Source organism: Balaenoptera physalus (genome assembly GCF_965194825.1).
Source record: "Balaenoptera physalus genome assembly, chromosome: 1".
Taxonomy (NCBI): domain Eukaryota; kingdom Metazoa; phylum Chordata; class Mammalia; order Artiodactyla; family Balaenopteridae; genus Balaenoptera; species Balaenoptera physalus.
In genome coordinates, this window is record NC_138882.1 from 183,182,418 (window position 1) to 183,204,085 (window position 21,668).

A 21,668-nucleotide genomic window follows, 5' to 3' on the forward strand; every position below is an offset into this window, starting at 1 on the left:
TGGCGTATTATTCAGCCTTAAAAAGGAATGAAATTCTGCCACATGCTACAACATAGATGAACTTCAAATTCATTGTGCTAAGTGAAATAAGCCAGACACAAAAGCTCATGTTATATGATGCCATTTATATGAAGTACCTGGAATAGGCAAATTCGTAGAGACATAGGTAGAATGGTGGTTACCAGGGGATGGGGGCAGGAGCATGGAGAGTTGTTCTTCAATGGGTGCGGAGTTTCTGTTTGGGATGATAAAAAAATTCTGTAGATGGATGGTGGTGATGGCTGCACAGTGTTGTGAATGCACTTAAGGCCACCAAACTGTACACTTAAAAATGGTTAGAATAATAGGTTTTATGTTATGTATATTTCACCACAATTTCAAAAAAGAGAGAGACAGTGGGAATAGAGACAGGCAGTGCTGCCTGTGTTCCCAGCCCCCGTCCAGCTCCTGGTATCAGCCCCCATGAGGCCAGGCCAGCTCTCTGGATTTCTGAGACACCCCTGAATTCTCAGAATATATGTTCCTTTTTTTGCTTGAGCCCATTCACTCAGGGCTCTGTATTTTCAAATGAGAGGATCTCAGTCGAATATCAGGGGACAGTTAATTCTGGGAGGGCATCACCCTCTGTCCAAGGTCAGCCCCGAAAAAGGTCTGGTGCCTCCATACCCCAAGCTTCTCTTCCTGACCTGTAATAGAACCACCCTCCACACATTTATTTTAAAACTGCTTAAATTAGAACCACAGCCCTCCATAGCAGAAAACCTTTCTCCACCCTCCACCCTCCCCCGCCCCCTGCATTTTAATTCTAGCTTTCCCTTGTCAGCATTTCCCAGTTCAAACCTCCACCCAAAGTCAGCAGTCTTGGATCCAGAAGATTCCTTGCTAATTCCAAACACCAGACCCACCCTCAGAGGATGAATGGGCCTCCGCTGAGAACATTCAAAGTGGTGCCACAGGTTCTGGGACATTTCCAAGAGCCAAGTTCCCCAAAGAGCCTCCTGACAGGCGACCACTTTGAAGAGACGACAGTCTCTTACAGAGATAAGCACGCATGTAGTTAGAACAAAATCAGAGAAAGAACATTTGTGGGTCACGCTCTGTTCTGCAGACTCTTCACATCAGTTGGGGAGATGCCAACACCCCAAACTCCTGGAAGAATAGGATTCAACTTTATGCTCATCGACTAAGACTATATAATCGTCTAGGAGCTGGATGAAACACTTTATATAAATCATCTTATTTAATCTCCCAAACAGCTTGAAAGGCAGGTCTTACTATGCTCATTGAAAGATGAGAAACTGGGGCTCAGAGAAGTGAAGTAACTTGCCAAAGGTCACACAGTAGAATGTGGAAGAGCTGGGGACTTTCCTGGCGGTCCAGTGGTTAAGAATCCACGCTTCCACTGCAGGGGGCACAAGTTTGATCCCTGGTTGGGGAACTAAGATCCTGCATGCCACATGGCGTAGCCAAAAAAAAAAAAAAAAGAAGTGGGAGAGCTGGAATTTCAATCCAGTTTTATGTTAATTTCCAGGGTCCAGGCTCTCAACCACAGGGAGAACAGGATTGGGGCTACGGAAGGCAGGGGGTAGTGGAAGAAGGGAGTCCAGATTCTGAGCCTGGGTTCCTCCATATTGGCTCCCAACCTCCAAAGCCACCTGCCCACAGTCTTGAAAGTGTGAAAGGTCAAAGCCATAACACACACTAGCCATCAGGTGTTACGTGAATGCAGAGTCGGGGCTCCCGTCCCCACCCCATCATCTTCATCCAGCTTTTGCAAATAAGGTTGAGGTCAGGGACTCTTTTCCAGGTGGAAGGGACCATGCATCTTGGAGACAGACACTATTTGCTCCCATTTGTTAAGAGACAAGCCTCTGGACTGGGCCTGGACTTTAGCAACCCCCAGCTCCAGGTCTCACTGCCCTCCCATCCCCTCTCCCAGTTCATCCTCAAGGGAGGGGACATGCTCCAGTAGTTAATTCTCTCCTGTTGCTCTCTCCCAGCCCTCCAGCCATGCAGCTTTAAAGATCCCTGCCCATGGGCTTCCTTGGTGGCTCAGTGGTTAAGAATCTGCCTGCCAATGCAGGCGACACAGGTTCGAGCCCTGGTCCGGGAAGATCCCACATGCCGCGGAGCAACTAAGCCCGTGTGCCCCAACTACTGAGCCTACATGCCTAGAGCCCGTGCTCCGCAACAAGAGAAGCCACCGCAATGAGAAGCCCGCGCACCGCAATGGAGAGTAGCCCCCGCTCGCCGCAACTAGTGAAAGCCCACGCGCAGCAACAAAGACCCAGTGCAGCCAAAAATAAATAAAATAAATGAATTAAAAAAAAAAAAAAAATCCCTGCCCTGGCTTAGCAAGACAAACAGTGTAGCATGAACCCCAGCCAGCCCTGCACAGACGAGGTCTATGATTACAGCAGGGACAGATCAAACAAACCCAAGTTTGAATCTAGCTTCCTGAGCAAGCCCTGTGACCTTGGGCAAATCACTTGACCCCTAAACTTCTGTTTACAGATGCTCATCTGTAAAATGGGGATAATGACACTCAACTATGAGGGCTGTTGTAAAAAGTGAATCAGCTCATTTATATAGAGCACTCATTTACATATGTAGCCTTAGCAGGCCACTGATATCTATGGAGATTGTCATGGTTATTACCATTTTTATTACAGTATCCCAGGAAAACCTTCCATGGGCTAGGCTGAAACTTACCTTTGGATTATTTAAGCTTTAATAAGCAAATAAGTTTGTTTCCTCCAAGGCATTTATGCAATTTGTAATTATGTAATATATCTGTGTGTTTGCTTGGATTTTATCTGTGTTCTCAACTCTGTTAGAAACTCCATGAACATAGGATCCCATCTGTCTGATTCACCAGTATCCTCAGCAGCTAATCTGGTGCCTGGCGCATCCTAGGGGGTTAAGTAACATTGAATGAATGAATAAATAAATGTAAGAAATTGAAGAAAGTGACCTAGAGGTTATCATACTAAGTGAAGTAAGCCATATGAAATATCATATGATATCACTTATATGTGGAATCTAAAAAAAAAAAAAGATACAAATGAACTTCTTTACAAAACAGAAATAGACCCACAGACATAGAAAACAAACTTATGATTACCAAAGGGGAAAGGGGGGAGGGATAAATTAGGAGTTTAGGATTAACATATAACACTACTGTATATAAAGTAGTTAAACAACAAGGACCTACTGTATAGCACAGGGAACTATACTCAATATTTTCTAATAACCTATAAAGGAAAAAATCTGAAAAGAATATATAATATATATTTTTATATATATGTTTTATATATATATATAAAACTGTGCTGTAAACCTGAAACTAACACAACATTGTAAATCAACCATATGTCAATAAAAAAAAAATTTTAAGAAAGCAAAAGCAAATAATATGGAAGCCTCATTTACGTTAATGGTGGCCAGGATAACGGCAAATGATTCTTACCTGTCAGTTAAACAGACCCAGTGGAAATCTCAAGTTAATTCATTAAAAATGCATAGAAGAGATTAAACTTCTCCCCTTGAAGTTCAGGCTTTCAGCTGCCCCGCCTACACTGACTGTCCTGAGCTGAGAGGAAGGAGGAAGGAGGGTCTAGATGGGACACAGGTGGGGAAAGCTTACCTTAAGACAGTGCTCCAAGGGGCAGAACTTGACAACTGGTATTTGCTAAACGCCTGCTCCATCCCCATCACTGTGCCACCAAGATTCATGCCCCTAAATTTATTATAGGTTTATTAGCGTTATTTTCCATTTTGCAGATGAGAAGGATTTGAGAGTCTTGCCTGTGATCACACAGAGAGAAAGAGGCAGAGTTGGGATTTGAAGCTTCTATTTTGTTCAGTTTGGGCCAATTTGAGCAAATGTCCCATCAGAGGTCCATCCCAGGTTGGGGTCTCGATAGTGACATCCAGGTGGTGGCATTACTCAGTGTTAGGAGGCTGGTGGCACTGCCATTTGGAGCAATCTCTTCAACTGCCTGGGCCTGGAAAGGAGGATCCAGCTCCTCTCTACTGCAAGAGACGGGCAGGGTAGGAGGCCCCAGCCCGGGGAAACTGAGGCAGGTGCCCAGGTAGAGAGGACAGGTAAGGCAAGGGGGCCATGGAAGGTCTGAGCTGGCCGGGCATCAGCCAGGGTGGCCACGATGCACCCCTGAGGGGTGCCATCACATACAGCCCATCTGGTGCCCCCAGAGTCATGCAACGTTCAGCCCACAAGCCTGAAGGTGGCAGCTGTGACATCAGGTCGCCTGGCTGCACCAAAAGCAAGGCTCCCCCGGGTCCTGGAAAGTTTAAAGGCTGATTCACTGAAAAGTAGTTCCTTCCAGTGGCCCACCCCCAAGGCCTCCCTCTCCCCGTGCCCCTGCCCTCTCTGAAGCCAGTGGGTCCCAATGGCTGCAGCAGGCTGTGCTTTCAAGAGCTGATGCTGCTTCTTCAGAGACGTCCAAACAGGCCTCAGGATCATAGATCAAACCTGGGAGGAAGGAACGTTGAAAAGAGATAAGTGATTTCCATCGCCAACAAAGTTCCTCGGTTGGGGCCCCACTCTCCAGACAAATGTCAGCCACCAGTGAAGAGAAGTCGAGCCCCTTGGGGCCGCACCGGCCATGCCTGGAGACGTGCGGAGGCTGGGAGAGTTGGAGGGCGAGCAAGACCCAGCCTCTGCAGGGCGGGCAGTGGGGGAAGGAAAGAAAGGGGAACAGGCAGGAGTTTTCAGGGTCCCAGTGACTCAGAGCTCCAGTGTGTCAGAGCAGTGAAGGCAGGGAGGACTTCCTCACCCCACATCAATGGTGCTGCCCTCTGCACACAGAGGGTGAGGTACTTGGCGCACAGTAGGTGCTCATTCCTGGGAGGGGTTGCCGTTATTGCTTGTACGAGAAGCCCCAGACCTCCCTGGACCTCAGTGCCTCCTGTGGACCCTGGGCCTGATGCCCACCTACAATCCAACATGGCGCCCATACAGCATGAGAAGGGGCCTCGGGCAGAAGCCTGGGAAAGCAGGTCATTTTGTAAAGACAAGAGGTATTTTCAGAAACCTCATTCAGTGCCCTTTTAGAGCCACTGGAGGGCAGCCCCTGGAGGCCTGCTCCTGGAACTCTGCGTCCAGTAGCTGTGAAGGCCGGCACTCAAACATCCACACTCTCCCCAAGCCCCCAGGAGACCCGAGGGGACCAGTGACTCAGAAACCCGCCTCCATGGGTTCTTCTTACAGCAGAGCAAGAAGGCAAGAAGCTGTCAGTGACCACCGACTAAGGTGCCATGTGTGTCCATAAGTCCACCTCCCAGCGACTCTCTGAGGCAGGCATTGGTGGCATCCCCATTTTCCAGATGAGAAGGCCCAGAGTAGGGAAGTGCCTTGCCCAGAGTCAAGAGGACACGATCTGTCCTCAAGGAGCTTGCAGTCAGTCTTGGCAGGTGAGGCTTTCGCCTGAGAAGAAATTCAGGTGCTCCATGGAGTTCTAGAAACTGGAGGATGATGTAGCCCAGCCCCCTCAGTCCGGCATCTGGGAAATCCAAAGTCCAGACCAGAGACGTGATTTGTCCAAGCTCACAATCTGCCCGGCTGCAAAGCCAGTGCCGGACCCCCTGCCTAGGGTGCTGCCCCAGGGGGTTCTGTGGGGCTGGCACAGCTGGTGAGAAGCAAGAAGAGCCATCAACAGCCTGTTGTGGAGTTTGTGGACAGGGGGCCGACACAGTGTGGACACAGCTGGAGTCCCCTTGAGGGCCCCTTTCTGGGCAGTGGAGGGCGATTATGTCCAGAGAGGCTACCAGAGTGTCCTCTCTTGCCACCTCCTAACCTATGGACACCAAGGGATATCAGGCGCCCCCTGCTGGCCATAGGAGCATGTCCTCCAGGATGGGGATACCCCAGATGCAAGAGTTTTCACCAAGAGGCAGTGATGGGATGCTGGAGGTCAATGCTAACCTGAGTCTCTGCACTATCCCATTAGGGTTCCACACTCTCTGTCCCAGCTTTCCATGGCCCTGGGGGATGGCCAGGTATTGATGCCCTCCACCTGGAGTTTTTAAACACGTCCGCAAATTCTTTGACTCTCCTCTCATGGAGAGAGAGGGTCTGTGCCTGAATCCGGGCAGGCTTATGTAGCCAACAGAATGCAGCAGAAGTGATCCTGGTAGGTCAGAAGAGGGCATGTGATCTCAATCCTGTTAGCTCACACTCACCTCTGGAGCCACCACATAAGACACCAAGCCTGCCATGACGTGAGGAAGCCCAAGCTACATGAAGAGGTCCTGTGTCAACAGCCCGACTGAGTCCCAGCCACACCTGGGATCAGTTGCTTCCAGATGATTGCAGTGTCCAGCTCTCGACTCACCCCTAAGCTTTAAGTCTTTCAGCTGAGGCCCCAGACAACATAGAGCAGAGAAACGCCATCCCTGTTGTACCTGGTCCAAATCCCTGAGTCTGTTAGCATCACAGGATGGTTGTTTTTTGCCATGAAGTTTTGGTGTGTGTGTGTGTGTTTGGGGGAAGATCAGATGAGCTCAAGGATGTGAAAGCCCTTTGTAGCTTAATGGTTAAAAGTGAGGCTATGGGGCCAGGCTGCCTGGACTGCAGTTCCTCAACCATCTGTGTGAACTTGGACAGGACACTTAACCTCTCTGCGCAACTGTTCCCACTTGTGTAAAATGGAGATGATAACAGAGGGTTGCAGAGAGGTTTCAGTAAGGAAACTCTCATGAAGCACCTGGCGTCCGTGGGCAAACAGCGAGAGTGCAGTGAATGATGGCAGTAGTGATGAATGGCTTTGCAAAGGGGAAGAGCCTGCCTCCAGTCTGATGCGGGTAAGAAAATCCTGAGCCTCTTGGCTCACCTGGAATTCCTCAGAGGGATGATGTACTGTGAAACCAGAAGGAGCAGGGGGATTAAAAGTGCAAAAACAGACAACTTTTTGGATTTCTGATCGAAACTGATAGGAGTCCAGGGACAGCCTTGCCTGGCTGGCCCTGTTTATGGAAGCCTGGTCTGGCCCCTTGTCTTACCTCTGGGCACTCTCTCAAATGCCCCTTGGTCAGCCTTTGGGGTCTTTGAAAAGGGGCCACATAGTCTACTAGAAAGAAAGTGAGCTTTAGAGTCCTGGGTCCAAACGCTGGCTCTGCCACCAACCCGGAGCACCAGGCAGGTCGTGTAGCTCTCTGAGCCACATCCCCCATCAAATGGAAATGAGGACTCGATGACACATGTAAAAGGCCTCTCACGGTGCCTGGCATGTAGTAGGCCGTCAATAAATGGAGTTGTTATTATTCCTTCTATTAGCATTGTTTCTATTACTGTTTTGACTTTTCCACTCTCTGGACTTGAAAAGCAGGAAACGATAGCTAACATTAATGAACGTTGTTCACCCAATATTTCCGGCTCTCTCCTTCTGGTACGAAGGATGCACTTCCTGACCCCTTGGATGGGTGGGGCAATGAGTTGTGAGTGCCATGTGTGTCACTTCCGGGCTGAGCGCTCAATTCACAGCACAAGACTCTGCCGAGTTCTGGCACGGTGCCTGGCTCTGCACCATGCAGGATGGGGAACTTCAGCAGCCCAGGACTCTACGTGACCACAATGAGCTAAGCCCTGGCCCACAGGCCATCAACAAGTAGCAAAAAGTAGAGTTTTGTTGTTTTCAGTCATTAGGATTTTTGAAGGTTGCTTCTTTATGGCAGTGTAACGGGGCCCATTCCAGCATCCTCGCCATGCCGGGCACTGTGCTCAGTACTTTATGTGCATTTCATCCCCTCCTTATGTCAGTCCTCTGGGACACAGAAGATTATTGTGCCCATCTCACAGAGACAGAAACTGAGGCTCAGAGAGGGCAAGCAATTTGACCATGACAAATGGCTCATCAATAAACTGTCATTGCATAACAAACCAACCCAAACTCAATGGCTTAAAACAATCAGCATCAGTTGGTGGTCAGCTGTGTGGTTCTCCTGACCAGGACCAAACTTGACCTCAACTAGACTTGACTTGCCTTTGGGTCTGCTGTCAGCTGGTCTAGGGTGACCTTGCTTGGGACGCTCTCCTCCACAGGGCCTCTCACCTCCCCCAGCCTCTAGCACACGCTTGTGTCACATGGAGGTTACAAAGGTCCAAGAGAGAGAATGTGCAGGTGGTCAATGTCTCTTGAGTCCCTGGCTTGGCAGTCACATGTTCTCACTTCCATCACTTTCTATAGGTTAAGAGAAGGAGTGTAAAAGTAGACTCCACACCAATGGGGGAAACGGAGCATGGTGGCCCTTTTTGTCACTTATACAGTGGTTGGGCCAGGATTTGAACACAGGCCTGTCACTTCGCCTTTATGACATCCTGTCTCTAATCTCAGCTCAAATCACCAATACTCACCTTGTTTGGGGTTGAACTTGAACCTCTTCCCTTTCCAGCTCAGGCCCTTGAACAGTATTGTAAGGATGAGTTACCCTTCAGCAAGAGGCTCAGAGGCACAACTTAATTACGTCTATTTGCCTGGCCACCTATGCATTTATTAGATTCCTATTGTGTCTCTCTTCTGCCAAGCTCAAGGCCACCCTGGGAATTAAATTCACAGCACAAACAGCTGGGACGCGCTCAAGACATTGCAGAAATGGAGAGCAAGTCAGAGGGGGGACTAAAGTCAATGGCTTGAGGAGGACCAGCTCCCAAGAGGCCAGTGATGGGCATAATGGGTCATTACCAGCTACAATGCTGTCCTCACAGAACTGTCTTCACAGAAATCAGTGGTCAGCTGCAGCTGTGGCTCAGAGGGACAGCCCTGAGGGCCAGGTTTCACCAGGAGGGTTCTGCCAGGTGAATGACGCCCCCTGGCGTTGTGCACGAGCAGTAGAGTCAGGACTGGGATGTATCAAGGGCTGGACAAGTTCGGGGCTGCACTGTGCTCATGTTCTCATGCCCTCTCCTCCATCCCAGAGGCAGCCTCTGGGTCACCTGGTCCTGCAAACGTGGATCTTCAACAAGTCACTCCACCTCCTGGAGCCTCAGTCTTCCTATCTATAAATTGGGATGGTGATGTTACCTCTCACCATTGCTATGAGGAATCAGTGAAACCATGTATGTAAAGGGCAGTGGGGGCTTCCCTGGTGGCGCAGTGGTTAAGAATCCGCCTGCCAATGCAGGGGGCACGGGTTCGAGCCCTGGTCCGTGAAGATCCCACATGCTGCAGAGCAACTAAGCCTGTGTGCCACAACTACTGAGCCTGAGCTCTAGAGCCAGCAAGCCTCAACTACTGAGCCTGTGTGCTGCAACTACTGAAGCCCGCGTGCCTAGATCCTGTGCTCCGCACCAAGAGAAGCCACCGCAATGAGAAGCCTGCGCACTGCAAAGAAGAGTAGCCCCCACTCGTCACAACTAGAGAAAGCCAGCACGCGTCAACAAAGACCCAACACAGCCAAAAATAAATAAATAAAATACACAGAAAACCTTTTGTTCTCTAACATAATAACAACAGGAAGAATAAAGCAAACACACACAACACGTATTGATATATAACATTTTCAATCCTCCCAGCATCACTATGAGGAAACTATGAGATTCAGAGAGGTTAAGTCACTTGTCCAGTGTCACACAGCTGGTAAGAAGTAGAGCCAGGGTTCAAAGCCAGATCATCCAAAATGTGGGCTTTTCTCCTGCATCTAACTCCACTGGATGAAGATGTTGCTCTGCCAGCCTGCCCTGAGAGGGAGAGAGAAGACAGGTTTTATTGTCCCCATTATGCGGACAGAGAAAGAGAGTGGTGGTCCAAGTTCCTCCTGCCCCCCACTTTGGCTGTAAGGCTGACCCAGCCACCAGCCTCCCTGCTGCCTGCTCCCCACCCCCCGCCCCCTTACAGAGAGCAGGGCCTGCTCAGTGGCCCAGGGCAGTCTCGGTTTCTGTGGGGTAGGTGTGGGGGCATCCTGGGGGCACCCTGGACTCCCACTCCTGCCATGAGCTGCAGCCAGGTTCAGGGGATTCAAGTTTCCAGATACCACCTGGCACCCAAGCTCATGCCAGGAACTTCAACAGACGCTTCCCAGGAAAAGTTGGGATGCTGATCTTGCCCTCACCAAGAGCGATAGCTCCGGGGAAACAGGGGGGAGCCCAGGAATGTGAGATGGAGCAGCTTTTAATCTGGACCCATAACCAACTACAATGGAACAGGTAACTATCGAGGCTTGGTCATCATCGTCATCATCATCATCATCAAGGAATAATAATAATAACGGGAATTGAGTAGGTAGCCTATGAGGAGGTAGTTTAAATTATCCCCATTTTACAGATGAGGAAACTGAGGCGAAGAAAGGTGAAATCACTAGTCCAAGGTCACCCATGCACGTCCTAATCCTGATTCAGGCTCTGGGTTAAGCAATTCACGTGACCATTCCGTTAAATGTTCACAAACTGCCAAGAGGCATTATTATAGCCAATTTATAAAAGAGAAAGTTGAGGGTCAGATAGGCGAGTCACAAAGCCCAAGATCACACAGCTAGGAATGTCTAGGCAGAAGTCCCGGCACTTAACCATAGGTGACCTGGTTCTCAAAGGACTGGGAAGCCTCCATTTGCCCCAAGGCTTCCTGAGGACAGGAAGGTCTGGGCTATTCATCCCCCAGGCTGAACCCAGCTGGGCAGAATTGTGGTGCTGAGGTGCCCTCTGCTGGCTGCAGTGAAAAGAATACCAAAAGGGCTGGGGATGCTGAGATGGATGATGCATCATCCCTGCCCTGATGATGCAATATCCACAGTTCCCTCAGAGGAAATGTACCATTTATGAGAGTGGTAATCACACAGCTCAGAAGAAACACCTGCTGAGCCTGAGTAGTCCGGGAAGGCTTCCTGGAGGAGACTATCTGCATAGAGCAATGGGTAGCCTGATTCAATTCAATTCACCGAAGACAAAACAATTTAGGTTTAATTGGCCAGGCCAATTAGGATAGGCCATCTTGCCCATGACTTTAAAAAAAAAAAAAAAACCCTGAGAACATTATCTGAGCTGTTATCTTAAAGAATGAGAAGGCATTAATGGGGCCAGAAGGATAAGAAGAACCACATGTGTAAAGGTGCATAAGGAAAGAAGAGGAATTCCAGGCCAGATTGGGGAGGGTGGAGAAGGGGTCAGGAGCTGGGCTGAGCAGGTAGAAGTGAAGCTGCAAGTTTACAGTAGACCGTTAGCCATGGTAGAGAAAGAGAAGTAGTACTGAGCTGAGAGCCAGGGTAGCTGGTAGCAACTTGTCATCTGGGAACTTGCTAGAAATGCAGATTACTAAACAAGCCTCCCCCCACCCCACCCTACCCACTGCAGGTGATGCTAAAATTTGAGTGCCACTGCTCTAAGCAATCCCTGAGGATTGCCAATTCCTGGCTGCACTTCTTATTCCCTTCAAAACCAGGTGAGCTCCAGAGAAGGAACACTGGTTGGACGGAGTTTTGAGAAACACGTGGCTTTATTTCATGGTTTTGTGGGTTCCTAATATGCTGACATTTGCTGCTCAGTGTTGCTGGGCTGGGCAATTCACCTACATCCTTTCAACAAGCACAGCAGTACTTCCATTCTAAAGGTGAGGAGACCGTGTCAAGGAGTTGAAGGAACGTGGTCTAGTGTCACACAATAAGGATTGAGCCCAGCAGAAGATTCTGGAACATGGCCCTCATCACTACATCCCACTGCTGTGGCCCTGACCTTGATCTTTCCTCTTCGGCTCTTGGTTTTCTTGTCCTTAAAATAATGGGGTGCCATCCCAACGTTCATAGCAGCACTATTTACTATAGTCAAGAAATGGAAACAATCCAAGTGCCCATCAACAGATGATTGGTTTAAGAAGATGTGGTGTGTGTGTGTATACACACACACACACACACACACACACACAATGGAATATTACTTAGTCATAAAAAGAGTGAAATATTGCCATTTGCAGCAACATGGATAAACCAAGAGATTATCATACTAAGTGAAGTAAGTCAGATAAAGACGAATACTATATGATATCACATGGGTGGAATCTAAAAATTAATACAAATGAACTTATATACAAAACAGAAACAGACTCACAGACATAGAAAACAAACTTATGGCTACCAAAGGGGAAAGGGTGGCGAGGAGGTATAAATTAGGAGATTGGCATTAACAAATACTAACTTCTATACATAAAATAGATAAGCAGCAAGGATTTACTGTATAGCACAGGGAACTATATTCAATATCTTATAACCTATAATGGAAAATAATCTGAAAAGTATATATATACATAACTGAATCACTTTGCTGTGTACCTGAAACTAACACAATATTCTAAATCAACTATATTTCAATTAAAAACCCAGCTTTAAAAAAAACAATAATGGGGTGTCAAAAAGATCTTAAATCTTATGACTTAAGACTTATGACTCTAAAAATAATATAATTCCTAGTGCCTGGGACCCGATAGTCCAATTTTCCATTCAACAAATGTGCAGTGGAGAAGACAGGATTCTACCGTTTACAGTAAGTGCTGGAGGGGGAAATAAAGCAGGGAAGGGGACAGGTGGGGTCCCTCCCTGAGAAGGTGACCTCTGAGCAGAGACCTGAGAGGGACGAGGTCTGAAGAGTTCCGGGATGGCTGGGGGCAGCCTGTTCCAGGCAGGTGGGACTGCAGGGCAAAAGCTCTGAGGACAGGGCTTTTCCCAGCTTCGGGGGCAGCTAGGAGGCTGGCTGGACCGGAGTGAGTAAGGGGAAACGGAAGAGAGGAGACACTAGGGGCATAGGGGAAATTGTGAAAGACTCAAATGCAGTGAGTGCATGACCAGCTGCCCACCACCTTTCTTAGTCTATAAGGTAACTTACAGCTCTGCAAATTGTAGAAAACCTGATAGTGATACAAATAATTCTTATATGAAAATGTAAATTGTGCTGTTTACAATAGCCAAGACATGGAAGCAACCTGAACGTCCATGGATAGATGAATGGATAAAGAAGATGTGGTACATATACACAATGGAATACTACTCAGCCATAAAAAAGAATGAAATAATGCTATTTGCAGCAACATGGATGGATTTAGAGATTATCATACTAGGTGAAGTAAGTCAGGCAAAGACAAATGTCATATGATATCACTTATATGTGGACTCTGAAAAAATAATACAGGGAATTCCCTGGTGGTCCAGTGGTTAGGACTCTGCACTTCCACTGCAGGGGGCTTGGGTTCAACCCCTGGTCGGGGAACTAAGATCCCATAAGCTGCATGGTGCAGCCAAAAAATAATAATAATAATAATAGTAATACAAATGAACTTATTTACAAAACAGAAATAGACTCACAGATGTAAAAAACAAATTTATGGTTACCAAAGGGGAAAGGGAGAGGGGAAGGATAAATTAGGAGCTTGGGATTAACAGAAAGACACTACTATATATAAAATAGATAGACACTACTATATATAAAATAGATAAACAACAAGGACCTACTGTATAGCACAGGGAACTATACTCAATATATTGTATACTCAATATATTGTAATGACCTCTAATGGAAAAGAATCTGAAAAAAGAATATACATATATAATATATTCATATATATATATCAATCACTTTGCTGTACACCTAACCTAACACAACATTGTAAATCAACTACAATTTTTTAAAAATGTAAATTGTGTCCTGGGAATACAGGTGATTTAAAGGTTCATCTCACTCATGGAGATGGAGTGGGAGCAGCTAGGATTGCATTTAACTAGTTAGGGTTTTGCCAGGTTAGTACCATTGGATGGATGGATGGAGGGATGAAAGAGAAAGAAGGAAGGAAAAATAGAAGGAGGGGAGGGAGGGAAGGAGGGAGGGAGGAAGAAAGAAGGGGAGGGAGAGAGGATTGGCCTCTTTCAGATCTTCAAATCCAGGACTTTCCAGAAGAAATCACTGGGCCATCCAATCAGAACCTCAAGAAGAAAAGAGCCGGGCTTCCCTGGTGGCGCAGTGGTTGAGAATCTGCCTGCCAATGCAGGGGACACGGGTTCGAGCCCTGGTCTGGGAAGACCCCACATGCCATGGAGCAACTAGGCCCATGAGCCACAATTACTGAGCCTGCGCGTCTGGAGCCTGTGCTCCGCAACAGGAGAGGCCACGATAGTGAGAGGCCCATGCACCGCGATGAAGAGTGGCCCCCGCTTGCCACAACTAGAGAAAGCCCTTGCACAGAAACGAAGACCCAGCACAGCCATAAATAAATAAATAAATAAATAAATAAATATTTTTTAAAAAAATAGTAAGAGAATATTATTAAAAAAAAAGAAAAGAGCCTCAAATTGATCAGCCCTCAGTGGCCAATTATTCAGTGGGTCTGGCTCACTTTTCTCAGTCAATATTTGTCAAGTTAAGAGAGAACTGAAAAACAACAACAAGAAAAAAGGATAAGAGAGAACTAACCTGTTATATCCTGTTTGGTCCTCGTTCAAAGCAACTTCCACCCTTTCTATTGTCATTGTGCTTTCTGCAAACCTGGGTGAAATTTCCTCCCAACCCCATTCCAACCTAATTATATAGATTTGTTTATTAGGAGTTTGCAGGGGACTAGCTGGCACTGCAAACCAAGGACATGGAATTTAGCTGTCAAGCCTTTCTTTAAAAGCTACTGTGTGTGTGTGTTTCTTTCATTCCCTCCAGACATTTTTAAGAAAACTTTCCAAGAACATTTGAGCCAGTTCAGCACGAAGCATGAAGTCATTGAATGAGCTCTCAGGTTTCCTTCCTTCCTTTGATTCTTCTTCTTTCTAGAAAGAGGCAAAGTCCTGGCTCCCAGTGCTGCTTGCACAGCATAATTACCAAACATTAATTCTCCCTCACACCTACCACTGGGTAGACGATCCTTACACTTGGTTTCAGTTTTGCAGAGTTCAACATCACGAGGCTATTAGGAAACTTGGCCATCATGCTCAGCATCGTTCAGAGTTAAAACAGAGAATTTGGGCTTCCCTGGTGGCGCAGTGGTTAAGAATCTGCCTGCTAATGCAGGGGACACGGGTTCGAGCCCTGCTCTGGGAAGATCCCACATGCCGCGGAGCAACTAAGCCCGTGCGCCACAACTACTGAGCCTGAGCTGTAGAGCCTGCGAGCCACAACTACTGAGCCCTCGTGCCACAACTACTGAAGCCCACGTGCCTAGAGCCCGTGCTCCACAACAAGAGAAGCCACCGCAATGAGAAGCCCGCGCACCACAACGAAGAGTAGCCCCCGCTCGCCGCAACTAGAGAAAGCCAGCGCGCAGCAACAAAAGACCCAACTCAGCCAAAAATAAATAAATAAATAGATAAATAAATAAAATTTAAAAGTTTTTTAAAAAAATAAAAAAAAAACAAACGGAGAATTTGCATTTATTGGGCAGGCCAATTGCAGACCACACAGTCTGCTGGGCACCTCTCATCCCTGGGTGCATTTGATCCTCACAACCCAGAGAGGTTAAGTAACTCGCCTGAAGCCACACAGCCATCTAGAGCTGGGCCAAGATCAGATACCAGACTCTCCCTTCTTCCCCTTCCCGTTGTGGAATTGGCTCTTTCTTCACTAATCAAGACATCACTCACATGTCATCACCTTTCACTGCACCGAGGGAGCCTGCTAATTCTCAGAAGTTGCCCCCACCTCCAAGACAATGAAGAAAACAGTCTCTGAGGCCCCTCTAGATAGAAAACACGTGGCCGTAAAGTGAGCTTCAGTGTAATGATCAAAGCGATACATCTGGTTCTGGTCACCTCCCCCTGTAGGGACCCCACTCCAGACCCCTTCCAGCTACCACAGCTGAAAACAATTCTTTCCAGTAACTCGTGGTTCTCAGTTGGAGGGGAGGCGATTTTGCTCTCAGGGAACATCTGGCAAAGTCTGGAGACATGTTTGGTTGTCATAACTGAGAGGTGGCGCTACTGGCATCCAGTGGGTGGAGTCCAGGGACCCTGCTAAATATCCTACAATGCACAGGACGGTGCCCCACAGCAAAGACTTACCAGGCCCCAAAGGTCAATGGTGCCTGAAAAACCTCTGCATTAGCGCAAGCGCATGAGTAAGGCCTCTTTACAGACCCAGGAAAGAGGACAAATTTCAGGAGCTAAGTGGGGAGGGACATTCTTTTTTTTTTTTTTTTAATATTGGAATATAGTTGATCAACAATGTTGTGTTAGTTTCAGGTATACAGCAAAGTGATTCAGTTATACATATACATGTATCTATTCTTTTCCAAATTCTCTTCCCATTTAAGTTATTACAGAATATTGAGCAGAGTTCCCTGTGCTATAGAGTAGGTCCTTGTCGGTTATCTATTTTAAATATAGCAGTGTGTACATGTCAATCCCAAACTCCCAATCTATCCCTCCCCCCCACATGGGGAGGGAAATTCCTTAGCAAAGGGAATGGTGCTGAGGGGAAAGAAGCTTATCCGGGTTTATCCACAATAAGAGGCAAAAATTCCTATACTCTACCTCCAGAAAAAACTCTAATTTGAAAAGATACATGCACCCCAATGTTCAGAACAGCACTATTTACAACAACAAAGACATGGAAGCAACATGTCCTAAATGTCCATCGACAGATGAATGGATCAAGAATATGTGAGATATAGATATATATATAGAATATATATTATATAATATATATAATATATAATATATATAGAATATATATTATATAATATATATAATATATAATATATATATAATATATATTATACTCAGCCATAAAAAAGAATGAAATAATGCCATTTGCAGCTACATGGAAGGACCCAGAGATTACCATACTAAGTGAAGTAAGTCAGACAGAGAAAGACAAATACCATATGATATCACTTAATATGTGGAATCTAAAATATGACATAAATGAACTTATTTATAAAACAGAAACAGACTCACAGACATAGAAAACAAACTTAGGGTTACAAAGGGGAAAGGGGGTCGGGGAGGAATAAATTAGGAGTTTGGGATTAGCAGATACACACTACTACATATAAAATAAACAACAAGGACCTACTGTATAGCACAGGGAACTATATTCAATATCTATAATAAACTATAAGGGAAAAGAATATGAAAAAGAATATATATATGTATAACTGAATAACTTTGTTTTACACTAGAAACTAACACAACATTGTAAATTAACTATACTTCAATTTTAAAAAATACAAAAAAAATTCCTATGCTCACCCCCAAACCTTGGCCTGAGGGATAGAGCAGGCCACTGGACATGTCCTTCTTCACCACTGGCTACAGACGTGTCACCCCAAAAGCATGAATGTGGACCACGAGATTGGGCAGGGAGATCTTCCAAATCTTCATTGGGTCACTTACCTGTCCCTGGTGCTGGGCTAGGCCCCGTGCTGCTTACAGACATGGCCAGCCAACAGGGTCCCGCCCCTAGGGAGGTTATTCCTGAAAGAAGATGGTCACAGACACCCTTCCTACAAGATGGTTCATGCTGTTCATGGAAAACAGAAAGGCAGATTTTATTCAGGGACTATTGCAATAGACGGAGGGGCCACGGAAATGAGGCCTTGCAGTAAGGGAGAAAACTCCCAACTCTCAACTCAGAATACAACCAGGAAAAGTGGGAATGTATCGCCAAGTGGGGGCAGCTGTCTGTGGATGGAAAATTACTAAGAGGAAACAGCAGGGGTTGGGGGGATTCTGGACTGTAAAGAAAAAACACACTATTGGGACTTCCCTGGCAGTCCAGTGGTTAAGACCCTGTGCTTCCGATGCAGGGGGGGCATGGGTTCAATCCCTGGTTGGGGAACTAAGATGCCGCTTGCCGGAGAGCACGGCCAGAAAAAAAAAAGGAAAAACACACTATTGTTTTCCTTTACACCACACACAATACTCTGAACACTTCTGTACTCTGTCACTAAATGGGATGTGTGTGTGTGTGTGTGTGTGTGTGTGTGTGTGTGTGTGTGTGTGTGTGTGCAGGGGGGCGGTTCCCAAACCAAGCAGTTCTTCAACACCAGCTGAATGTCCTATGATTTAACTCCATCCTGACACCGTCCACCTAGAATTCACATCGGATCCCACAGGTCAGTGACTCAGTCCCACAAAATTACTCACCCACACACACTTCAGACGCCAACTGAAGTTCAGGTTGTTACCTGTGCTTCCGACCCACAGGCTACAGACCAGAGGTTCCCACGACCCCCTCCTTGGGTTTGATTAATTGGCTAAAATGGCTCACAGAACTCAGGAAAACATTTTATTTACTAGATCACTGATTTATTATATAAAAGGAGACAACTCAGGAATAGCCCAATGGAAGAAATGCAGAAAGCAAGATATGTGAGCAAAGGGTGCCACCTTCCAGCACCTCCCTGTGTTCACCAACCCAGAAGCTCTCTGAACTCCATCCTTCTAGATTTTTTATGGAGGCTTCATTACATAGGCATGACTGATTCAACCGCTGGCCATTGGTAATTGAACTCCATCTCCAGTCCTGCTCACCTTCTGGAGGTAGGAGGAAAGTTGAAGGGTGAGGCTAAAATTTCCAACCTTCTCATCTTGTTTGGTGCCCCTGGCTACCAGCCCCCATCCTTAGGGGCTTCCCAAAAGTCACCTCATTAACATCAGTTCAGGTGTGGTTGAAAGGGGCTTGTTATGAACGACAAAAGACATCCATTTGGCTTTCTCACTCTGGAGCTATTTCAGGAACTGAGGAACAGAAGTAAATATTGTAACAAAAGATGCCCCCTATGGCTCTTCTATAGGAAATGACAAGGGTTTTAGGAGCTCTGTGCCAGAAACAGGAGGAAAACCTAATATATGTCTTATTATAAATCACAATATCACACCGACCTGGCAGGGTTCCTGCTGAAGGCAGGTCTGACATCACCTGCTGAAGGGTGATCTGACATCACCTGGGGGATGGTGGAGGATGAGGAGCCCGATCAGATATCTAGATGATCAGATATCAATGGGGGATCCTGGCTGAAGTGACTTAGCAGGATTCTTGCAGAGAATGCAGGACAAAGCAGAGACCAACATGGAAGCCCAAAGTCAGAGCCCAGTTGACAAGAGAATTCAGAGGAACCTAAGTAGAGTTTGGCCAAGGAGAGAATCTTTGTCACCACTAAAAGCTGAGCTCTGAGCGGTGGGACATACAGTGGCAAAGACCCGGAACCCAGAGTCTGGTAAGATGGACAGAGGACAAAGAAGGTCCAGGGATGGTCCAGTCATGAGAGACAGCTGGCTTCCTGAAGGAGGCGGCACAGACAGGGGGCTGGGGAGCAAGGAGCACTGGACCAGGAATCAGAAGTCCTTCAGCCCCCCTGTGTCTGAGGAAGGTCATCTTAGCTCTCTGGTGACCTCATGAGCTTGCCATGAGGTCAAAGGACAAAGTGTTAGAGCCCCTAAGCCTTATTCATCATGAAAAAATGCAATGACAAACTGGGTGTAGGAAAAGGCGCTGAACTTGGCAACCAGGGAATTGAGGTCTTCTTCCTAACTTTGCCATCAACTAGCTGTGTAACCTTAGACCAGTAACCTCCCCTCTCTGGGCTTCACTTTTTTTCCTGTGAAATGTGAGCATCGAATGGGCAGAGCTGTGAGAGGCTTTCCACTGCTATTATCTGAGATTCTATTCCTTTGAAGATCCTACGTAATTTCAAGGCTTTAAGTAGTATGCCTACGCCGAAGCCATGACTCACGTGTTTATAACTCCAAACCTCTTCTCAACTCCAGAGTCTGAGAGCCAGCTGCCTGCTCAACATCTCCACTTGGTTGTCCAATGGCATCTCATGTCAGCATGTCCCAAACTGAGCTCCCAAATGGTCTCCCTCTTCCAATCGGCTTCCCTCACACGCCCCCAACTCCATCTGCTTCTACCCAGGTGGGTCTTCCCCTCTCCTTTGACGACAATGACTCCATGCTTCCAGTGTCATACTTTCATTTTCCCTCACACCCCACAGTCAACGAACCCTAATGGCACTACCTTCAAACGACAGCTCCATGTGGCCATTTCTCACCACCTTCCCTGTACTCAGGCCTCCCTTGGATTTTCATATTGGTCTCCTAAATGATCTCCAGGCTGCCTCCCTTGCCCCTGCCTCAACATAACAAAGACATTTTAAAAATCCCATTTAAAAAAATAAGAGAATCATGTCCCTCTTCTGCTCAGTGCTCTCCAGGAGCTGCCATGTCATTTGGAGTAAAAGTCGAAGCCTTAGATGGCCTACCCTACATCCCTTACTTCTCCCACTTCATCTCCTCCCCTCTCTCCCTCCCTCCCTCATCTCCAGCCGTACCAGCCTCCTTGACTGTGCATCCACAACACAGTAGACGTGCACCTACCTCAGGGCCTTTGCACCTCGTTTTCCCTTTGTCCAGTGTTTTCCCCCAGGTATCCTCCTGGCTAGCTCCCTAGCAGGGATGACTCCTTCCCAGTGAAATCATCCCCGCCCACCCCTGTTTGCAATTGGAACTCTTTCTCCCCTTTCCCTCCACGGCATCTTTCCCTAACACAAGCCACAATTCACTTCTTTATCTTATTTACTGTCTATCGCCCCACAATATAATGGAAACCCTGGGAGGACAGGATCTCTGTCTGCACCAGTCACTGTTGTATCCTCAGTGCCAGGAACAGTGCCTGGCTCAGTCAATGTTCAATAAATATTTGTCAGAGGAATACTCCCAAAAGGTGGTGTTTGGAAGAATGGAACACTAGGGCAGGTGTTGAAAGGAAAGCAAGTGTAGGGGAGGAAACTTTTCCTTTCTCCCCTCCTAGGTTTTCTGGCTGGTCTAATAATTGACATAAAACAGACAAACAGGAGAAAAACAAATTTAATTTCGTATGTACAGGAACTCATAAAGATATGAGACTCAAAGCAGTGACCAAAGCAGGAAGCTTTTATACCTTTAGACAAAGAAACAGATTTGTGAAGAATTGACAGGACAAAGAAGCTTGGGCTTGGGCTAGTAAATTAGTGAGGAAATAACAAGGTTTGTTTATACCGCCTTCTCAGCCCTAAATTTCCTCCTGCAATAAGATGCCATCTACCCTCCTGGTACAGGAAGCATACCTTTCACCTGGGAGATTTACTTCCTGCTTTCAGGGGAAAAAGGAAGGCAGAGTGTCATTCTTGCACTGACTGTTTCTCAAATAACTTTAATTCAAAATAAACAATATGCTGAAATTGCATATTTTGGGCGTGGTATATTCTGCTCCCCTTCAGAAGATCAAATTAATTCTGAGATATTCACCTTAACTCTGTTTTGTTGTTGTTTTAGTTTTATTTATTTTTTAATTTTTTAATTCTTTTTGGCCGCACCTCGAGGCATGCGGGATCTTAGTTCCCCGACCAGGGATCAAACTTATGCCCCCCGCAGAGGAAACACAGAGTCTTAACCACTGGACCGTCAGGGAAGTCCCGATATTCACCTTTAACTCTGAACAAGTGCTTACCTTTTCGTTTTGTTCTTCCACTTTCCCCTCCCCCTATCTCTGCCTCCCAGCTTCCCACGCAAAAAAAGAATTTATATGTAGGGCCACCCCCCTCCCGCATTTGTGGAAATACTCTAGGTCCATCCCCCTGACGTGGGCCAGGGGCAAATAAACGTCCTCAGTAAATCAGGCAAGCCTCCCCCTCCTGGCAGGGGTCACTGTTAAAGAAAAATTATTCACCTGCCTCGCTCTGCTCCCTGGCTATAAATCCACCCCCCTGCACTCC